This window comes from Octopus sinensis, linkage group LG2 (assembly GCF_006345805.1).
Source record: "Octopus sinensis linkage group LG2, ASM634580v1, whole genome shotgun sequence".
Classification (NCBI taxonomy): Eukaryota; Metazoa; Mollusca; class Cephalopoda; order Octopoda; family Octopodidae; genus Octopus; species Octopus sinensis.
Window position 1 is genome coordinate 134100476 of NC_042998.1, and position 6500 is coordinate 134106975.

Here is a 6500-nt window from a genome sequence, read left to right on the forward strand (position 1 = left end):
ATGTCTAAGTGCATATAAACTGAAACATTTCGTTGTAAAAATGCATAGACATGTCAAAAATCAATGAGCACGCATACAAACACAATTTTAACTTCAGTATTATTTAATTGTATATTGATTTGTTTCTTGTAAGCACAAGTTTGATCATTTACAAAGGAGGTGGGTAGGTAATTGAATCACCTGCGGTATATATTCAGTAAATTCGTTCTTAATCCTCAGGAATCCATATGGTTGGTGTTTATCTTTTAATTAAGAGCCATTAAGATGATAAAAGAAAATTCTCTCCTAGGATAGCACGCTAGGATAATCGCAGGTTGCGTTTTTCTGCGAAAAGAATTTCAACTCAAAACTGCAAGTCAACAAAATACACGTTAACCTCTAAACATACACTTTTTTTTCACTTTCCATGCATTAAATTTTTTTATAATTTGTTTTGAATCTGTATATAAGGAAGAATAAGTACAGAAATTATTTTGGATCAGTTATGATTTACTTTGAAGTTACTGATAGAGATGATAGTTACTGATAGTTAATGATAGAAAATGGGAATAACATCATGAGCGAAGTATTTCGGGTTAGAAATAAGTGACATATACCTCAGAGTACAGTGAACGTATATTTTCGTTCAAATGTATATTTACTAGACATCTCTGAACGAAAATATACGGGATAATATGTCAAGAAGTTAATTCTAACGCTAACATCGATAAATTATACCACCTTCGGTAAATTCTAACCCCTCGGTCTTTGTTAAGGGCATACCATTGACTCTTCGATTGATTTTCCAATACTTAGGTCGTCCTACAGTTCTTTATTGCTTAGATCGTCCTACAATTTTCCCTGTACGACCCCGAAGTAATGAAAAGCAAAATCAATCATGAAGATATTTGAAGGATAATAATTTTGATATGACGAAGCATTCAGTCCTACTCTGTAATTCGTTAGGTATATAACAGACCTCATTCTAAGGCTGTTATATGCTTGGTATGTCTGTACATTTTTACCGTTACAAGGTAATCTTCAGATTCAAGGGAAAATGACACTGTAGTATTTAAAGAGAAGGGGTGGATTTTAAAGAATTTTTATTGACCTTCAATGAATAGATTTTAAAAGTATATCTCGTATTCGCGTTGTCTGCTACAATTTGAACAATTCCGTAGAAAGAATACATTAGTGGTGCAGGTGAGAGTAGAAATTCTACATCTGTAAGGAATATAAAAAGTATTTCTTAGCAAAATCAAATATAAAGAAAAGAAAGCCTGAATTGAAATAGTCGCCATTTCTTTGATAGCAGGGGTGTACATTCTGGCTGTATTTTACAGTGACTAACACCTATGTTTTACACTTTATATCATTACACTAATGTATATGACATAATCACAAGTTTTGCAAAGAAAGATCTAAATCTAATTCTGACCAGCTAGTTTTTTTCTTTTTATATTTTGCATTTCCTTATCTTCTTTCATTTATTTGTTTCTTTTTCATTTTATTTCTTTATTTTTTTTTTTACTTGTCAACCTGTTATTTATAAGATCTTGCGGTACGTAAAATGTTTGGATTTTTTTTTATACTTTCTCATCTATTTTTTTTTTCGTTCTCTTGTTTCATTCTTTTTTTATTTTAATACTTTTTTCTGTTTCTTTATATGTGTGTATGGGTGGAGAGTAAATGCTGACTCTTTAACCAATAAACATTCCACTAAGTGAAAGAAAGAAAGAAAGAAAGAAAGAAAGAAAGAAAGAAAGAAAGAAAGAAAGAAAAGAAAGAAAGAAAGAAAGAAAGAACGGGAAAGAGAGAGAAAACTTTCAATCAATTTGTTAAAACCTACAGCTACAATTTTTACCGGATGACGTTGCCTTTGACGTTGCCAACGAATGTGTAATTATATTATCGCAGAAAGAAAGGAAATAAGGCACCCTGTTTCATTAAGAGCAATTACGGCTCAAAGGAGAGTGGTTGAATCATTTTATCTTCAACTGAAACAAACTCGATAAAAGATTCTTGTAACAAGGTGAAGTAGACAAGGACGACGAAATACAGTGATGAGACAGAATTCTTCGCAAGACACTTAATCTTCGACACTGAAACAAGATTGATTTATTACAATTCGCTATGTAACGTTATTGTCTGGCGATTACTTACTAATAACAATAATATTTATGATAATTACTATTGCTGAAGGTGGTAGGTCGGTAGAATGAGTAGATCATCGAATTAAATGTGTTGTAGCGTATAATCACGTCCCTTTACACTCTGTATTCAAATCTCACAAATGTCTTCGTCGCTCCTCATCACTTTTGGGGTCGATAAAAAATAAAGTAGCCGTCAAGTAAATATGATCGATATAATCAGCCGCAAAACTCCTCAAGCCGCAAAACTGCATTCATCGTGATCGACATAATATTGTTTCTCTCTGTAAGTTTCACAATTTTTTTGCTATGTTTCTGAAAGAGATACCAATACGTGACATTTAATTCACAGTTTCGAGGAGGAACCTATTCGCTAGATAAAACTGTGCTTCTTCGTTTGATGAGAGCCCTACGGGGCCGTGTCTTCGTTGAACTTTGTGTTTTTTAACTTCATAATTTCATTGAAAAATCATGAATTCCAGTAAGGGTATCATAATGTTTGGCATGGAAGATGGGGATGAGGCCTCAAGTTATACAAACAGGAATGGAGATAGGCACTAAAGAATTGCTCAAGACAAAAACAGATAAAACAGCCAGATAAAACAAAATCATTGACGTCGCAGTCAAAGCTGTTATTGCTTCATTAACGTCACGCTAAAGACATATGGATGAAGAAATTTATATTGCCATTGCATGAAGGACAGAAGCAGCAACAGCAGCAGCAGCAGCAACATCAACAACAACAATAACATTAACAACAATGACAATAGCAACAGCGACAACGGTGGGACTGCGAATCTGTTATCTCTTACATGCGCAGCTACATGTTGGCCCTCGCACTCACTCGAGGGAAAATAGTTATCAGAAATACAAGACGACATCTTGGCTCATGAAATGGATGACACGCCCGAGGATGTGAGCAGCACTCAGAAAAGCGCAATTTTCTAAAGAAGCATCAGTTTTAGCGACAAGAAATTGCAGTGTCTGACGACTCCAGCATCCCTACTTCTACACTACCAACAACAATTACTACTACTACTACTACTACTACTACTACTACTACTACTACTACTACTCTACTACTACTACTACTACTACTACTACTACTACTACTACTACTGTTACTGCTGCTACTACTACTACTACTACTACTACTACTACTACTACTACTGTTACTGCTGCTACTACTACTACTTTTGCTGTTGTTGCTGCTACTGCTACTACTACACTACTACAACTACTATACTACTACTACGTACGGGAAAGCTTCGGGAGCATGCACCTACTGGATGAGGTTGGTGCGTTTGCAGTGCGGCATCTTGTAAGCAAGTCCATACCATCTAGTAGAAGGAGCTGTCGTTGAACCAAACGTGCGGTGAAGATCTTCGGGATCTGGCTCGGACTGGACCTCTGGATGGGGGAAAACAGGAAAGTGTTCGCGAGTAAATTGGTCAGTTACACTGAAGAAATGAACTAAGCAAAATCTCTTGAAATATCGAGCGAAAGTTGTTAACTTTTATATCGCTTCGTTCGTCTACTATCGCTTGGCCGTTATGCCTTGTCCCAAGAACCACCAAACTAGACTGAATTGGTTACTATTTCACGCCTTGTAAGAGGAACAGAATCTTATTTCTTTCTTTATTACCCACAAGGGGCTAAACATAGAGAGGACAGATAAAGGGAATAAGTCAATTACATCGACCCCAGTGCGTAACTGGTACTTAATTTATCGACCCCGAAAGGATGAAAGGCAAAGTCGACCTCAGCGGAATTTGAACTCAGAACGTAGCGGCAGACGAAATACCGCCAGGCATGTTGCCTGGCGTGCTAACGTTTCTGCCAGCTCGCCGCCTTTATACACGAAAGGTACAGACGACCTAGGTGGAATTTGAACCCAGAACGAAAAGACAGGAGAAATACCGCTAAGCATTTCGGTCGGCATGATAACGTTTCTGCCAACTCGCCGCTTCGTAAGAGGAACAGATTCTACGAGAGTTCTTTTGTCAATAGCCAGTACGAGAATGTGTCCAAATGATATCGCAGCAACACGCTATGACTAGTACTTCTACAGAGATTCTTAAAGAACGACGGCAATAATGAACAGGTTAGATATTTGGTATCTACAACGTTGCCACGCACTCACTGTACTCTATTAGCTGGAATGCAATCGGTAGAAAGCAGATCCTCAAATTCTAATAAAGTTTAGTGGAGGACTTGAGCATCGATAGCCTGTGACTGATTCTGAACGTCGTTGAGGACAGTCTGAACAGTCTTTCCTGGATGTCTTTCTGGGTGGAGATTATGGGTGTCTAAAAGTAGTTAACATGGCAGTGCTACAAGGGGAAAAGAGAGATGGGGGAAAGCATTCTTAATATTAGATGGAAGTACCAGCAGCCTAACCTGTCCGAGAAGCGCTCAGCGGGTGAAAACCGTTCTTCGCGCATTTGTTGCGTTCGTGTATTGCCCACTTGTGGGCTTGTGTTGAACAACTGTTACCACATGTAAAGTGGATCCGTCTATCATCTCATATCTGTTATGAAGACCAATTGGCCACCTTCTTTTAACAAGGAAGTGTGGCTAATTTTCCTTTACCTATGACGAAGAAAGGTGAGTGTAGAGAAGGAGGAACTGTCTTCCAACGTGTTTTAGGAAGGTTGGGTGAGAGTAACGGGACTAAATAGAGCTATTCTAATTGTGCGACTAAAAACAAGCAGTAAGGAACTGGGCGAGGGCACTTCTGATGGATTTGCTGTATCAAAGTAATCTAGGACTTTGTGTGGGAGATTTTGTCCCCAGAATTAGACGATGCGGGCTTTCCTCCCTCTATTGAAATATCCTTTACTACTCTAGACACAAGGCCCGAAATTTTTGGGGAGAGGGCCAGTCGATTAGATCGATCCCAGTACGCAACTGGTACTTAATTTATCGAACCCGAAAGGATGAAAAGCAAAGTCGAACTCGGCGAAATTTGAACTCAGAACGTAAAGACAGACGAAATGCCTATTTCTTTACTACCCACAAGGGGCTAAACACAGAGAGGACAGACAAAGACAGACCAACGGATTGAGTCGATTATATCGACCCCAGTGCGTAACTGGTATTTATTTAATCGAACCCGAAAGGATGAAAGGCAAAGTCGACTTCGGCGGAATTTGAACTCAGAACGTAACGGCAGACGAAATACGGCTAAGCATTTCGCGCAACATGCTAACGTTTCTGCCAGCTCATCGCCTTCCTCTATTGCAATATCAACAAGAAAAATGCTTCTGTTGAAAGAGTTTTTCTTGTTGAAATTGTTTTCTTTTGTTATCTATTGTTTATGCTTATTTCGCCTTCCCTTTACTCACTGTAAATCCCCACTGATTTGCAATTCGTCCTTTTGTTGTTCATATCATCTCAGGGTCTTATGGCTAGAGAATTGTGGTGTATTGGTAGTAAATATATAAAGTGCCAGACTAAAAGGATTTCAGTATTTAGTTACATTTTATGTCATCCGTAAGCACACCTAAATATTTGTGGCTTTGTACCTATGTTAGAAAGGTGATTTGTTGGCAGAATCAGTAGAGTGACAGATGAGGTCTTTTGGAATTCGATGCACTATAGCATTTTGCCTTTCGTTTTTCAAGGTCGATAAAGAATCAGTGAAGCATCGGGAGTCGACATAATTAACTATATCTCTTCCCTCAAAATATGTGTGCTCTTATAGCAAACTTAGAAAATATCATTATTACTATTGTGGATGACATTCGATACCAGAATTAGTTTTGTGACGAACAAAATACTTTACAGGATTTAGTTTTGCCTTTTTACATTTTGAATTCAAATCTCACGTCTTCAACTTTGCTCTTCATTTTATGAGAAAATCCGGATATAAAAAAAAAGGAAGCCGACCTTAAAATTGATGTTGATGAGTTTGAAAGGGACTTTCAATCTAGTTCTCTGTTTGTGGAAGTTTCGTTCCGTATTATACTTTTTCTTTTCCTTTTTCTCATTAAAAAAGTCATGAATAATAATGAATGTATCAATTGAAATAGTTCGTATTGTTTTTATTATAATGCCACCTATTAATAAATATATTATTTTACTTTTCACCTCACTTTTTCATTTTGTTTTTGTTTTTTTGTTTTTTCTCTCTCATAAAACTCATGAATATTGATATCTCGCGAGACCAAATTGTCTGTTTTCGTTGAGCTTAACGACTACATAAACAATAGGTAAGTTAGTGTTAACATTTTTACAGCAGAGGGCATTGAAAAAGCTAATTAGAAATAAATATGGTTAGGGAGAAAAACGTGACATTAGTCACTAGCTAAATACTTTTTCTTTCCTAGTATGTACGGGAGATAATTTCAAACATTTTTAGGTCTTAAT

General features: G+C 37.0%; 1 long non-coding RNA gene across 1 annotated transcript; it reads right to left on the reverse strand.

Annotated features, from left to right (window-relative positions):
• Window positions 1-574: 574 nt before the first annotated feature.
• On the reverse strand, window positions 575-2701 carry LOC118762322. The gene is made up of 2 exons (XR_004998073.1): window positions 2143-2701; window positions 575-1203 (listed from the first exon to the last, which is right to left on the reverse strand). It is a non-coding gene; the product is annotated as an uncharacterized LOC118762322 (long non-coding RNA).
• Between the last annotated feature and the right edge of the window lie 3799 nt (window positions 2702-6500).